The sequence below is a fragment of the Zeus faber genome (genome assembly GCF_960531495.2).
Source record: "Zeus faber genome assembly, chromosome: 18".
Classification (NCBI taxonomy): Eukaryota; Metazoa; Chordata; class Actinopteri; order Zeiformes; family Zeidae; genus Zeus; species Zeus faber.
The window spans coordinates 28,601,988-28,618,048 of record NC_137210.1 but is presented as its reverse complement, the minus strand read 5'-3'; the positions used below and the strand labels follow the sequence as shown (position 1 = coordinate 28,618,048).

At 46.7% G+C, this 16,061-nt stretch overlaps 1 protein-coding gene across 1 annotated transcript in view; it reads left to right on the top strand.

Annotated features, from left to right (window-relative positions):
• man1a2 (mannosidase, alpha, class 1A, member 2) overlaps window positions 1-16,061 on the top strand; it is a 143,196-nt gene that overhangs the window by 46,057 nt on the left and 81,078 nt on the right. The window lies entirely within an intron of this gene.

Sequence of the window (16,061 nt, the reverse complement as noted above, 5' to 3'; positions counted from 1 at the left end):
AAGTAAAAAAAAAAAAAAAATGCAGACACTGGACAAGGGGAGCTAGCCAGGTATTCATCCTGTGAGTGTCTATGGGTGAACATAGCATGGCTGATGATCAGCCTGAGTACATTTCTGCTCCATACTTCCTGCGTGGGTGCCAGCTCCCTGTGAAGGGAATGGAGGGAGCAGGAGCCAGACGAGCAGGGCCTGAGCAGAATGCAGATGGTCCTGTCTGCTCCAGCTCTCTGCATGCCACCAGCCAAACACCCCCACCCCCCACCCCGCCCCACCTCCGCCCGCCCTCCCGAAAAGTTCTCCTGTGTAATTACCTCATATCGCCGTGTCTTTAAACGGTGTTTGGAGTCGGAACACTGGCCGTGGGTGGGAAGCCGGTCCTTTCACTGCAAGCCCTCCTTTGTCTCTAAATAACCCTTTTGTTCACTTCATAATTACCATTCAGAGGGAACGCCACACACTCCCAAATGAGCAAAGGAAGAAAAGCCCCGGCAGCTGCAATCGGCTGCAGCCAGTTCGACTCCCATTGTCTTGCTGCCTTGTGATTCTGAGCAGAAATCATCACAATCAGACGCCGCTGCACAGTTGATCATGCAACCGCTAGGTGTTTCCTCTCTTTAAGTTTGTGGATGATCTCTTTATTTATGTGTGGCATTCATTTTGCTTTATCGCCACGCTGAAATGTCGGGTCCGAGTGTTATTTGTGTTCCACCGGGTTGCAAAGCCGGTTGTTGTGGGGTGGTGCGTGAGAGGTCGCCGGTCGCCGCCTTCTGTCTGCGACGTCTCGGGCGGAGGCGAACGTGGGAGACGGAGGTAATCACAGCCTCACCTTTAACACCATTAAAAACCCCGTGGTCGCGGAATGGGAATCGGGATTATTTTTCCAGGTTTTATGATAACCCTTATTATTCACGATAATGACTCCATCCACCAAAAGGTTTACGTATTGACTAGCGGGGTTTGTGGCGTCTCGCTGTGATCTTTGCAGAAAGTTGTTGTGTGGGCGCCAGGTGTCTGTCGTTGATGAACTGTACCGTCCTGGGGCGAGGGTATTTCAAGTACGATGGAACTGAGACGAAAAGGACATTTTTTTCTCTCCTTTCTTTTGGGATTGAGAAGGCTACATCATCGCACCCAGGCCTTTAGTTCCTCCAGAAATAGAAACCCAACCTCGTTTCCGAGCCGTCCGTATACATATTTCATCGACCGAACAGAACAAAAGATCCTTCCAGACCTCGAGCTCCATTAGCTCTGAGCTCTGCACACTTTTTGCCTTTTCGTCTAATTGCACGGCACGGGCATTAGCGACCATTAGCCTTTTGTTGAGCGATAGAGAGAGCTTGGAGGAGGGACAGACAGATGGTAAAAATGACTTGAATACGTTTAACTACAAAGTGTCCCAGCGCATCAGGCGGTTCCGTCAGCCCCGCACAGCGGAGTGTGGCAGGAATTGAAGAGGAGACTTTGAAGTGAAGGGCTCTCCGTCAATCACAATCACCAGTTTGAGGATCGTAAATATTAACTGAAAGCGCTGTGTAAACTGGGGTGTAACTGGTTACTGGTTCTACGCTGTCTACTGGTTTGGAATGCTCCAGTAAATCAAATGTCCATCCTTTCCCTGGTATGCTACCCCAGTTTTTTGTGTCCAATATCTTCCGGTACCCTTTTCAGGGTTAGGACATTGATATTAGTTTAGCTTTAAACCAACATCTGATATAGAATGTGGGCGGACTGCACGTGTTACGCTCTTGTTGGTTTCATAAGAAGTCTATTGGTGTTTTCTGTCAAGAGAAAAAAGATGCTTTGCTGCATCAAGCGACACATGCGTGTCGCGTGGCCTCCCTTTGCTCCCAAAACAGCCTCAGTTCTTCTTCGCATGGATTCCATGTTGGAAACATTCCTTTCATTCCACAGGTCCAAAGTGTGCCACCAAGACATTCCCCACACCATGACACCACCACCACCACCACCACCACCAGCCTGGACTGTGCACACAAGGCAGGTTGGGTCCCTGGATTCATGCTGTTGGCGCCAAATTCTGAGCCTACGTCTGTGCCTCAGTAGAAATGGAGATTCATCAGACCACGCCACGTTAGTCCAGTCTTCAACTGCCTCAGCTTTCTTTTCTTGGCTGACAGAAGTGGAACCCGACGTGGTTCTGCTGTTGTAGTTCATCCGGCTCAAGGTTCCCATTGTACAGAGCGCTCATCTGAGTGACGTAGCCTTCCTGTCAGCTCCAACCAGAAGGGTCCTTCTCCGTTGTCGTTTCCGTCCACAGAACTGCCGCTCAATGTTTGTTTTTTTGTTTTCTCACCATTCTGAGTAAACTCTGTAGAGACTGTTGTGCGGGAAAATCCCAGGAGATCAGCAGTGACAGAAAAACTCAGACCAGCCCGTCTGGCACCAACAATCACACCACGGTGGGAAACACTGACGTCACATTGTTTCCCCGTTCTGATGGTTGATGTGAACATTAAGTGAAGCTGCTGACCCGGTATCTGCAGGATGTGATGCACTGCACTGCTGCCACATGATTGGCTGATTAGATAATTACATGAATAAGTAGGTGTACAGGTGTTCCTCATAAGGTGCTCAGTGAGTGTATTTCCTTTGTACAACAGCAGTGCTAAACAACTACTGCGACAGAAGAGAAGTGGAATTTCAATATGTAAAGCCTTTCTATCTCCCAGATGAAAAATGTCCACTGCAGTTCAAACTGCTTTATGATACATAGTACATGGCCATTCACCAAAAGCATACGAGCGATGCTAAACACTCACACTGTGGCACATCATCGCCAGATCTTATTGAAGTCCTGAATGACATTGATTTCTCGTGGGGTTGTCTTGCCTGTCAGGTGACGTTGACGTCTTCCTCAGCCACGCCCGAGCTCACCTGGAGGCCACTCTGAGATCCCACTGACTGACTTGAGGACGTGGAGCACAAATCACTCTGCTGCCACCGCTGCTGCACATAGTGTCTTTATTCTGGAGCTTCCAGTGTTATTCCCGGTAGATGATTCAATTAAAAATATATATATTCATCACTTGTCGACTTGAGCTGTCACAGTGATAACATAATCACCTGATCGCAGGTGTCGTTCTATGTCATTCTAGGTTCTATAAATGGAATGTTTCCATCCAAATTCAAGGGGAGTTTAAGCCAATAGACACTTTCGGAACAAATAGAGTGTGAATTAGCTTTGTTTCAACCAGTTGAGGCAAATTAACTTTAATTATTAGTAAATGTCTCTTCTTCATAAGGTGGATGTGTAATTGAACACTAATATACACTAGTCTGAAGCTGCCTTCACACATGCACTGCAACCCTGAAATGATCCAGACATTACCCAGATGAGCTGTACCCGTGAAGGCACATGTCCCAATCATTTCACCTGGACATTACCCAGCCAGTACCTTTGTACAGAGCCTGGGTAATGTCAGATTGAGCGGTATGTGTGAACAGAGCAGGTGATTGTCCAGAGCATTCACGGAAAGTGAGTGGGTGTGTCGCGTGTTGATGACGTCTTTATTATGTGCCAGTTATTTACCTTGATGTGGATCTTCCTGCACGGAGCGTCGCTGCTTCCTACTCTTTTCTGCCTTCTTCATTATTCCTTTCCGGTCTTTCGTTTATATTGTGGATACGTCCCAATACATGGAGTAACAACACAAAAAAAACATCCAACTACTGATAAGTCTGTAGCCTCGTCCGCCATCTTGGGTGTCCTGTAAAACTCTGCAGCATCATTGCATCATGTCCTGCCTCCTGCACGCTCTCCCCAGGCTGGTCTTAACCAGGTATTGTCAGTATATTATGAGTATTTCCAGGTGGTGTAAATGCGTCTGACACGGACGATCTCTGGTTTTCTGTTACATGTGTGAAAGGGCAACTCCAGACAATGTCTGGATAATCAGGTCCAGACATTATCCAGAGTGCATGTGTGAAAGCAGCTATATGCTGTGACGGCAGCATAAAATGAGCAAAAGACAATTGATTAGTTTCTCGCAATTATTAGTGTGACAATCATCAGCTAAAAGACCATGATTGCCTCCAACCTCTCTCACTCGCCCCCATCTCACCTCTGACCCTCCAACCTGCTTCACCGCCCCCTGTCTCTCTCTCACTCACACCCCTTTATGAAATATGTACGCTGCATGACAGATGGCCTTGTGTGACGCACAGCACACTGTGTGTGTGTGTGTGTGTGTGTGTGTGTGTGTGTGTGTGTGTGTGTGTGTGTGTGTGTGTGTGTGTGTGTGTGTGTGTGTGTGTGTGTGTGTGTGTGTGTGTGTGTGTGTGTGTGTGTGTGTGTGTGTGTGTGTGTGTGTAGGGGGCGGGGCTTGCAAACGCTTCAGCACGTGGTGAAAAATGATATTTTATGAGCCATCAGTGTTGTGAGGGAATTAATGGCACCGTGGAAATGATAATATATGCAGCGCCATGCATCTATATGTCAGCGGGGCTCTTGGCTGCCATAAATACGACTCTGAATATGTAATTAAATAATGGACTTGTATTTGGCCTTTTAGACGTTGCTTTTCATCAGGGTTTAACAGTGGTATCATTAGCGCAGCGCAGATAAAAATGGGCCGTGAGATTTATTGGAGATTCAGCTGCGCCTTGTCTTTGTTGTTTCTCATTTTTTATTCTCCTGTATGAGGTATTCTGGCAAAACAATCCTATCTTTTGAGTCTTTCAGTAAAAGACACTTTAATTTCCGCAGCGCTAACATAAGCAAACAGTAAATTCCCCTGCGACGGTATTCCTCTGGGAAGGAAACAGAACGACGACGGGAAGCGTCTGGAAAACGCATCTAACGAGAGAGGAACTTGGATGGAGAGGTCGAACCTTTTTCTACCCACAAGGCTTCCAGCGCCACCGCATCAGCAGTGTACTCGCCACAAATGTTACCGCCAGACTGCATTCTACCGACAATAAACATCAGTTCATCAGGAACATTTTTCACGTTGCCGTCTCTGATATTCACGCTGGTATTCACGCAGGATTGGGTCTCTGCCGTGGAGCTTCAAACGGGGACACCAGGGCAGGTTGACGTCTACCGCCCAGTTTGACCGCCCAGGGCCTGCGTTTGTCGTCTCTTTTCCGACGCCACCTCCCGCCCGGTGTTTGTTTGTATGTGTGTACTTGTGTACTTATCGTTTTTCTGTTTTGTAACATGTGGAAACGCACAGTCTGACGGCTGGTATTTCAGTCTGACGCTGACTCAGCAGAGAGCCACACAGAACAAGCTTTGTAAGGCCCTCTCTTTGTTTTAAAGACAAACAGGCAGTCAGGGACAATAACGTATATTATTTGGCATCGGCCATTGCTCTAAAATGCCAGGATCAACACCAGTAACATGCTGCTGTGTGTTTGAGGGGTTCAGATGGTGTAATGGACTTAGCGCTGGGTTTGGGAATCCAATCATTTTATGGCATCGAAGAGATGCACTGATGGGATCGAGTATCAAAACATTTCTGGCGTCCGAGACGAAAGATTGACACCCAGGAAGTCTCATCCCTCCGGTGCCGTTGATCTGACATTAAAACTGGAGGTTTCAGAGAAAAGTTGCATCTGGGAAAAGTACGGAATTCAATGCATTTGTCCAGATATCAGGAGTTGTCAGACGCCTCCTCGCCCCAAGTGTAAAGCTGGTGTGCAGCCGACGCACGCACCAGAACGTTTTTGGGAGGAACCAAACAAACACACGGTCGCGCCCCGTCCGCTGCTGGTACCGAGGCGCCCTTGAGCAAGGCACCCCTGACCGCTCCAGAGGCACCGTTTCGGGATGAATTTGCACAAGGCCGCCCTTTAATAACAACATTTATTCCCAGCAATGACCTTGTGGATGCATCTCTCTTTCGCAGCGATACCTCTCAGAGTCATTTGTATAATTTATACGACGACATTTGAAATAAATCGGTCTTATTGGGGCGCCGGCGGTATGCTTGGATTGAAAGCGCGTCAAAACGGAACGGTAATAACAGCCGTATTAGGCGATCTGTTTAGAGCCCGTCCACAGCCTGGTAGCTGAAGTGCAAGATCCTAAAATGACCTGGGAGGCTGTTTAAAAGCCTTTTTAAAAGCAGCGATTCAACCTCCCTTTGTGAACCAGCGCAGGAGGATGATGTATTTATAAGATGAGCTCATTTAGATATTACACTGAGACACCGTGACTCATCTGCTCCACCTTCAACCCAAATAATGAAGAGGGGGTGTGTGTGTGTGTGTGTGTGTGTGTGTGTGTGTGTGTGTGTGTGTGTGTGTGTGTGTGTGTGTGTGTGTGTGTGTGTGTGTGTGTGTGTGTGTGTGTGTGTGTGTGTGTGTGTGTGTGTGTGTGTGTGTGTGTGTGTCCATACTGCACTGTTTAGCTCTTTAAAGGTATTTAACCGTAAAGAAGTGGTATAATCATTTCTTTTGGAACTGAAATGTTGGGTTTCTATAATTTTCATTACCAATTATATAGATATGCTCATAGATAATTGGTATAATATACAATAAATAGAACAGTTATCTATATTATATAATATAGATCATTGTTTAGTTGAGGTTATTCTCCTCACAAATAGCCAGTGATGCTTTCAGGCCAGTTTAAATGCCTTCTCAGTCATCCTACAGGTGTTGATGAGTGATGCTGATTATGCAAATTTATGATAATAAAAACACTGTCATGGTAGACGTTAGACAAGTTTGATCTGGGAAAGAAGAATAAATACAAATAGTTTTCTGCACATGTGCAGTGCTGTGAAGAGCTTCAAGCTAAGGGAGCGTCTATCAACTACGTGTTATTTCATCTCTGCACCAGGCTGCACTGCTCAGCTCGATAATACACTCCGATACTGCATTATTCTTTGATTAGTGTCGTGAGATCTCAAAATAAAGACGTCAGAGAGCGATACACTGTTTTGTTTTTTTTATCTTTAAAAAAATATATATGTTTTTGTTATCGCGTGTTATTAGAATTATTTTTGTTCTTTTGGGTTGATTATTTTTTTATTTTATAAATTTTCTTTGAAGGAGGAAACGTAAAAACATTCCTTGGCAGTTCATATTTTGTCTCCGTGGCTGGAAGAAATGTTTATTTTATTGTTAACTTCTTAGGTTTGTTGTACTTGGAAACTGTTTCCATCTCCAGTCCCGGTAAACAAAAATAAATGTGTTCTGAGTTTGTTACACCACAGAACAATGTGTTATCACCACCCCGCAAAATTTGAATGATTCAAAATATCGCAAAGTATATACAACAACAAAACTAAAACAAGCAGTTCCCTCTGCTCTGAGACGCTGGGGGCGTGTCCGTTGAAGCACCGCGTCCACGCCCAGTGCTGTTTTTCGTTGCTTTGATTTTGTCCTGAATGTAAAAATAGAACACGAGAAAACGGGATGTGTGTGTTACGGGGGGCGCGGTGGCTCCCCCGGCTCCGTGCGCCCCCAGGGCGCGGGGCCCCGGTTCCGGCTCCGTGCGCCCCGGTAGAGCCCCGCTTCCGCTCCGCTGGTGCGGAGTTGGGACGCGGCGCGGCGCTGGGGGAGCCACCGTGCTCACAACGCAACGGAAATGTCAATTAGGAGACGGAGCCGCTGTGCGCGTTCTGGCACCCAGGGGCGGTGCGTTTGCGGAATGAAGGCGCCGCAAGCGAGATGGAAAATGAGTGTAGGCTGTAGTCACGGCGCTGATGCTAACACGCTCTATTCTTATATCGTGTTTGGGGAGGGGCCGTGTGAAAGTTCACACTTCAGTGCTACATCTTTCACAATCTTTTCATATGTTTTCAGAAATGCCCTACATGTATCATGGGTTTAGAAACAATTCACATTCACATTCCTGTTGACCCATCCTGTCAATGACAATATTTATATCCACAGCAGGTTTTTTACACTTGTTTGTGGTCATTGCCTGTACAACAATGCAGCAACCCTCACCAAGATTAATTCCTTGTGTATGAAAATATACTTGGCCCAAAAAACAGAATAGGGAGGGGGAAACAGGGCACCGGGTGGAGGTTGGAGAGGTGGTGCTGGGAGACATGTTTTGGAATCCATCAAACTTACCTTGGAGGTCGGTCGGGGCAGAGCGGCTCCGCCCTCGCTGCGTCTGAGACGTCCGTCGGCACGCGAGCTGTGTCGCATTTTTTGGGGGAGGATTCACGACGGCAAAAAACGAATGGCTCTGCCCCTAGCCAGCAAGTCAAAGCGGATTTATGAATATCTCCCTGTCGCGTGTGTGCGTGCGTGACCGACCCTGGCGTGTCCGGGACGGGGTTGTGTGTGGACCCCCTGCTGCTGCTGCTGCTGCTGCTGCTGCTGCTGCTGCTGCTGCTGCTGCTGCTGCTGCTGCTGCTGCTGCTGCTGCTGCTGCTGCTCCCGCCCCCTCAGGGTTACGGTGTCTGGGGGCAGATTCGTCCTATTTTCCTGCCGGTGCAGGCAGCGGGCACCCGTTGGGCAGGCGTTTGGCTGGCATTGAGAAGGTCACAATTCCTACAGGACCGACACCCCTCCCCTGTACCCTCCCATCCTCCCTCCCGCAGGCGACCGCACTGCAGAACACGCGGCTTATAGCTCGTCCCATCTGCAAACAGTCAGCTATCCCATGGCCCTAAGTGCGAGTGTTGGCGCAGGTTACTCAAAGGTCCCGGTCGTGCGAGTAACTAGTAGCCGCTGCTAAAGCTATGAAGTTGGTTGGCATGCTAAGTAGCTCGCTAACTATTTACAGCAAAACAAACAGTAAGGAAATCTTCTAGGGCTGGCCATTGGGCAGGATTTCTCAATATGATTCCATATCCATTAAATCTGATATCGCTTTTGATCTGTTGACATTTTATACATAATGAAAATTGTGGCCGTCCTTTGAGCGTACCACCCAGGTGCATTATATAACATCACACAGGAACAATGTTGTCTAACACAGTCTAATGTGAATATTTAAACTGACTTTAACTTCCAAAGAAAGTATCGACATGACAATTTTTTAAATGGAACTTCTCTTACCTCCTCAAATTAGAGAGATCTCCCGAAAAGGGGCTCCATCCACCATGTCATCAAATTTTAAAATCCATTGAAAGGTCAATGGATTAAAAGTGCCAGTGGAGGAGGAATATTCCATTGCTTTCAAACCAACATGTGCTTTGTTAAGCTGCACATCAGACCCACAGTATGAGCAGCCCTCCATAATATCACATTAGTCATTTGTGATGTTAGCGAACTTTAAATTGAATCCTGTTATGCCGGTAAATCCATCGGCGGCTGATGTGGAGGAGTATGCATCAAGAAAATGCATATTAGTGTATGGCTGGAACATCACCCTGGGTAACATCAATGCTCCTGTGTTCGAGTCTGTTTGGAGAGATTTTCTATCTGCCATCAAAAGTGTCGTATTGATTCTTGTTTCTAATCCTTTTGAAAGGCACGGATGCTTCAAAGTCACTGTGTAAGTGTCCAAAATCAGTCTCTGGGTTGATTTTAGCTCAAGGCTGAAGACGCCTTTACACTGAATCCAACAGACGATGGTGATTTACCACGAGTCTCATTCGTTTCTATGAAGAGCCGGAAACCACATGCGATAAGCTCAGACGCTCTGTTGTGCTTCGTATGTGTTGAAATGTGTAAACCAATTTTTAACGCCACAAATTTTGGCTCAGACACTACAACTGAGGGCCACTGCTGCCGAGTATTACAAGCTACAGTGATGTCGGGGTTCAGAACTAAGTCAATGCATTTTGTCTATAAAATTGTGACATGGTAAACGGCACCATCGGGTGTCCCCATATTTATTAATGTATGTGCCCTTTACATACCGATGTAAAGGAGGTTTTAAACTCATTCACGTAATGGTAAATGTTGAGCTGAGCAAACTGCTCACCACTGCTCTGTTGTGCTGGGTGGGATCGGTGTGAAGGCGACTTCACAGCCGAAGCTGTTTTGATTTCTTGGGATTTGTGAGGGCGATAAAAGATTTTCTGCCGGGGTCAAAGGAGATGGTGCTGGGTTCAGGAGGGCCACATCCACACAGAGTTTTATAGCCTCCTTTTGATAGCCTCCTCCAATCCCCGTCGAGGACCTTCTCTTGTTTTTGTCCCTTCATGCGGAGTGGGAAAAGCACAGAGCTCCACTCCTCCTCCCTGACGCAGGCTGAGGGCGGCGACGGCCTGTTCACCCTGAGAGGGCGCGGCTCCTCCTTCATCGCACGCCGGCGGGGAACCCTGTCTTCACCGCTTGTGAGGGCGTCCGGCGGCTCGCTCGCCCCACGCCCTCCATTTTGGACCTCGGAGGACAATCGGGACAGAAGTCCATATTCAGGGATGCCTGTGCCATGAGACGGAGGTGACGTGCCCTGGGTAGAGACGGCTTGAATCTGACGTCCGTGTCCACGCGCAGGCCATGAGGTAACCCCCCGGTTCACTTCAGGAAATAAACGGAGACTCTATGAACGGAGTCTATTCTGCAGAATAAAGAGAGATAGAGAGACAGTTTAAAAGCGGAGTGGTTGTACGGTCTGAATACTGTGAGAGGTTGCGTGGCAATCACATGTCATCTGGTGCGTCCCTCATACAACGATTAACAGTCAGAGTCCGGTCGGAGTTACCGTGGTATTGTGCTAGAACCCAGCAGAAAACACTCTCTGAAGCCCCCTGGGGCTCTACTTATCTCCGCACAAGGTGGAGTGGACAGGAATGTGATCTGCTCTTCACAGTATGGAAAACAATGAAATCATTATCTCAATAGACAGTGTCTATTCATGTGAGCCATGTGTGAGTCATTTCAAAACAAGGCAAAGGTACAAACAAAATAAGGCTATTTCCTGATACTGTATAAGACACACGAAACATCGTTCAAAGCATAAAACCTCTGCATTTTCTCTCACAACACGCACAGAATTTTGTCATCAGCCTCTGACCAAACAATCTGCTGGCGGTCTCCATGATGATGCCTTCCTCATCAAGCTGCACTGCCTCATTTCAGGAGTCAGTGAGCCCAACCCGCCACTTAGAGCCCGCCTCTTGATGGACAGGGAGCGGGGAGGGATGGAGTGATGGAGGGATGGAGCGATGGAGGGGGGGAGAGAGTGGATTTTTTTTATCTCAAGACTCTGACCTTAATAAGACGGGGCCAGCACTGGGCCGAGGGTCCGTTTCAGAGACTGGGTGGAGCGTGTGACATACAGCGGTTAATAAATCCACAGTGTCCAGATCAACACCGGGGCGAAGATAATGGACATCTGCAGGCGGTCAGCGACCCTCCCAGGAAGCGGATCCGGACCGTTCCTGATTTATTAGCTTGTGTCATGGTTTGTAGACGCTGATAGCGTGCGTGCACCAAACGGTTGATAAGAGATCCTTGAGTCTGGAAGCCAAAAGCAGCCTAGCCTCAGCTCAGCTGATAAAAAACTGATCTGAGATTGTGGCCAGAGTCGTTTTCCATGCAGCACTTAACATAATTGGGAGGGGTTTCACTTACTGTATTGATAATGTTTGGTGTTTGACCTGCAGAGGCAGAGGTGGCTTTTTACATTGGATTTATTCCAGTATACGAACTTCTGTGGACGCCAGACACCAAATTCTATGCTGCTTTAACGATCTGTTATTTACCTCCAATAGTGCAGCGGACCATATGAGCGCAGTGATAAAACGTGCTCTTGTGCCTGCACGCTACTGATAGTATTCACTGTCTGCATCAGCAAGATTCAATAACAGCCGTTCAACGTTTTGAAAGCATTGTATTGGATTTGGGTTTGCTTTGAAGCCTGGAAGATATTGTTCAAAAGTGAGCTCTCAATTTATTTACATCGAATGGAGATATTTGATCTTTGTCAGATCTTTTTCTCTGAACAATCTCGATTCATTAATGGAAATACGTACTTTGGTATTGAACGTCAATTTCACTGGCACCGGGGTTAGGGTTTCAGCACAAATTAAACACCGCTCAAAATCCACCAGGAATCCCAGAAAGCAAGTCACATTTTGGACAATACGGTTTAATCGCCCCTGTTAATCTATCTATAATATCATCTCTATGAATGACTTATTATATTATGTTGTACTTATAATCTATGCCACAGCTGCGGTGATGCTTCTTGGGGCAGACGTGCTTCTAACTTCAGCGTTGAACCCTTTCATTGGTATCTGTATGATTCAAAACAAGCTCCAGAAATACACCCTGCATCTCCTACCGTTCTTCAGTGTCCGGAGCTCCCCTGCTGTGAACTTCAGACAGTGCCTCTTTGACCGACTATCTTCAGTTGGACAGCTCATATTTAGGGTAGTTAGTTTCCAGCAGCTCCCATCCATATTTCTCCACTGTGTCGATGAAGAGCGTATCTTTTGCGAGCTGAGTCGTGGCTGCAGCGGCTCTGTCTTTCCACCGCCTCCTTATCTCTGTATATGACACAGCAGAGCAGAAGTCACTGAGACGTCTGCGTTGTTTACTGTTGTGCTGCAGAGTAACATGTAGTGGAGACGCGTGGACGGGTCAACACGGAGGCAACAAGACCAAGGACTGACAGTTGAAAGATACACAGTTATTATTGTAAGATTTGTATTCTGAAATTATTGCAATATTGACCTTTTACATACATCCCTATCATCTTTTTTTGAGGTGGTGGGGTTTAGGTAGAAAACAATAAAACCTCAGTACACTTGCTTTTCATACTGCCCAATATTTATTAGTGAATATTGTTATAGAATATAGAAACTGTGTTAGGAATAGTCCTATATATATATATATAGGATTGTTCCAGATACAGCGACAGACACATTATGAATAAAAAATATATGAAATAATTCTTGCAGAATTTGACCAAACTCACTGCTTAGTTGAGCTGTGTACGCTCTTTATTATTATTTATTGTATAATAGTGTGTATGTATATTTCATTACAATATTGTCGGAACCGTGTTCTGGAGGTGATCCATTAGGAACAGACCTGTATAAAGAACATCTTCTCCTTGTCTGTCCTTGACCTCCGGTGCAGAACACTGTCAGCTGGAGTGTGTATATACTTTATAATAAACATTTGGGTGCGTCGGAAGCAATGTGCCTCGTTTTTCTCCATTTTGCTAAAATATCGCCAGAAGATCTCCAGCCACACACGCAGAAAGGGTGACGGGTTCTGAAAAAGCGAAGCGACAGACGTTGTCGGTCGTCCTCTTTTAACTTGACGCTGCATGGAGCCCGCTCTCCCCGTTGGACACCACCAGCTGAGGGCCTGTCATCTTGCTCCACCCTCCAGATGTATCCAAAGCTCCCGCTAAGTGAAAAGCACAAATTGCCACCAACGTGCGCTGGGAATAAGGAGAGACATAGGCCAGTGGCGCACAAAATTTAACTTGATAGAGCGATGGAGGACAGTCTTAACTTGACGTTGGTCGTAGCTTTGCTATTCCTTCAGCCTGCTAGAGATGTCTCAGGCCTCTTACGTGCATTGATTTTGGCAGGATAACAGACTTTGTATTGGATTCATGTGGAACCGAGGGACGCAGCTCCGGTCGCGGCATTGTTATGTGAAATTGGACGCAACAATTGAGTGGAGGGCCTCCATCTTGCTTAGTGTGAACGTTCTACGGTGAGCGATTTGTTCCGATCCACTTTCCCAAATCATTTGTGTACGAGGCGTGTGACGTTTCAGGTCTCCGTGCTCCCAAGGCTCGTGCGAGGTTTCTCAGAAGGGCTGAAAGTCCTCTGATTCATTCTGTCCAAAACACAGGATTAGATGTGACTCTCTGGAGCAGGCTGCGATGCCAGCGTCAGCGGGGATGCCTGCGACCGACAGGACGCTTGAGAGCGATAGGGTTTTCAGATGACCAGTCCTCATTACAGAGAGCCAGTGGAATCGGGCCCATAATGCAGCTGGGAAGGTTTAAACCATAGGATGCACAACAAAGCCCTGCCGCACGGGCCCTTACATAACACACAGATGTTACTGGATGGTTGGGCTCCTGTAAATGATACCATGCTGACGTAAGCAGTTCCTGGGATATTGCCTCCTGTTGGTGTGTGTGAGTACCTGAGACCTCATTTTGAAATCACATTTCCTACGGCTCAAATCGGCTCCAAACAAAGACCGCCAAGAATGTCTACGTTACGCATAATGTTGAAGCTCCAATTATTTAGTCGGGGGAGGAGTGCCAGCGTCCCAGGAAATCTGGCCTTAGTATGAGGCTGTGTTGTCCCGAAGGCGGGGAAAGTACTTTTTAAGTAGTCTGTTCTTCACACTATAGTGCTGTTTTGTTCCAGTTGTTTTGGGGGTTTTAATGAGTTGAAGTGGCCAGGTACTTATGCAACAATGGAGTCACTCTGGCGCCGTGGACACAAATATTCTAGTTTCCCTCCCTGGAGTCCCATGTGCTGCGATGGCAAGAAGAAGCCGTCACAATCAATCTGTACATTCCCATTGTAATGTCCAATTAGTGTGCCGAGGCCCTTTTAAATAAGCAGTTTGTCAACAGCTTAAAACGACGTGGATCTCACTTGTCCTTGGCATATGGGCAAATCAAAATTTGATGAAGCATCCAACCGACATGTATGGAAGGGGGCCAGCCAGTGCTTAAGTGTCGCAGCATGTGTCCACTTGATTCATAGTTTTCCGTGCGAGCGTGGAGCACGTCATGGAAAGCCACAAGGCCAAGAACACAAGGAAAATCCTGGCCCTGGTCCTCATGAGCTTGGCGCGTGGCCTCCTGCACGCGGGAGCGCAGACGGCCAGAGATCTCCACTCTTATACTAGCATGGCAGCCCAGCTGGCAGGCAGAGAGACAGGCAGTCAGTCAGGCAGACAGACCGACCAGACGACAGGTATGCTGAGGCGCAGACATTCTGGGAGGCAGACCGCAGAGGCAGGTATGAAAAAGGTAGAGTGGTTGTAAGACAGGCCGGCAGAATGGACGTAAGACAACCCGACGGAGTGGATGTGAGGCAGGCAGGCAGACTGGATGGGAGAGGGGCAGGCAGATTGGTTATGAGACAGGCAGGCAGGCAGACCGGATGTGAGACAGGCATGCAGTGTGATAGATAGGTGGTTGCATATAGGTATGCAGAGAGATAGACAGATGGGCGGGCGGGCAGAATGCAGGCAGACAGACGGAAAAGGAACCAAGTATGTACAGAGACAGACAGGTATGCAGATGGACAGACAGACAGCCTGGCTGGCTGGCAGTTTGACAGACAGGGAGGTTGGTGGTCAGACAGACAGACAGACAGACAGACAGACAGACACAGTAAACAGGAAATGTGATTTTTTTTTTTCTGTATCTAGGAGACAAAGACAGAAGCAGCCTCCCTCTACTCCTCCCCCTCTCTCCTCCTTCTCCCTCTCTTTCCTCTCCGCTCTCTTCTCCTCCTTCTCTCCTCCGTCTCCCCCTCTGTTCCTCTCTTCTCCATCTCTCTTCTCCTCCATCTCCCCTCCCTCTCCTCTCTTTTCTCCTCAGTGGTGTCATTTTTACTCCTCCAGTTCCTTCTCTTGATTGAAGCTCTTATTGAAACCACTCTGACTCTTAGTTTCATGAGAGTCCTGACGTTCAAATCTCACACAGAATGAATCACATTCAATCTTAATGGGATCACATCTGAGGCAGGAACCATCTTCCTCCTCCTGTTGCTCTGTTTTCGTCCTGATCATTCTCCAGTCTTTATGGAGCTCATGAGATGTATTCAAAATTGTTAAACCAGGAAGTAGATGATGCAGAAAACAAATGGCAGTTTGAGAGGACCAGGTTGTGGTTTCCATACTGGTGGAGTATTAGCGCAGGCGTTGATTTATGGATTATCAATCAGGCTGATTGTCATTGAGGAGCAAAAACAGCATTTAGTTTGACAGAGAAATGATCAGAGCTCTGTATTACAAACCTTATAGTTTATATTATATTATCCTATAATATATTATATTATACAATACTATATTATACTATACTATATTATATTATACTATATTATATCATATTATGTTGTATTATACAATATTATATTATATAATACTATACTATATCATATTATACTATACTATATTATTTTATACTATATTATATTATATTATACTGTATTATATTATGTTGTATTATATGATATGATATTATA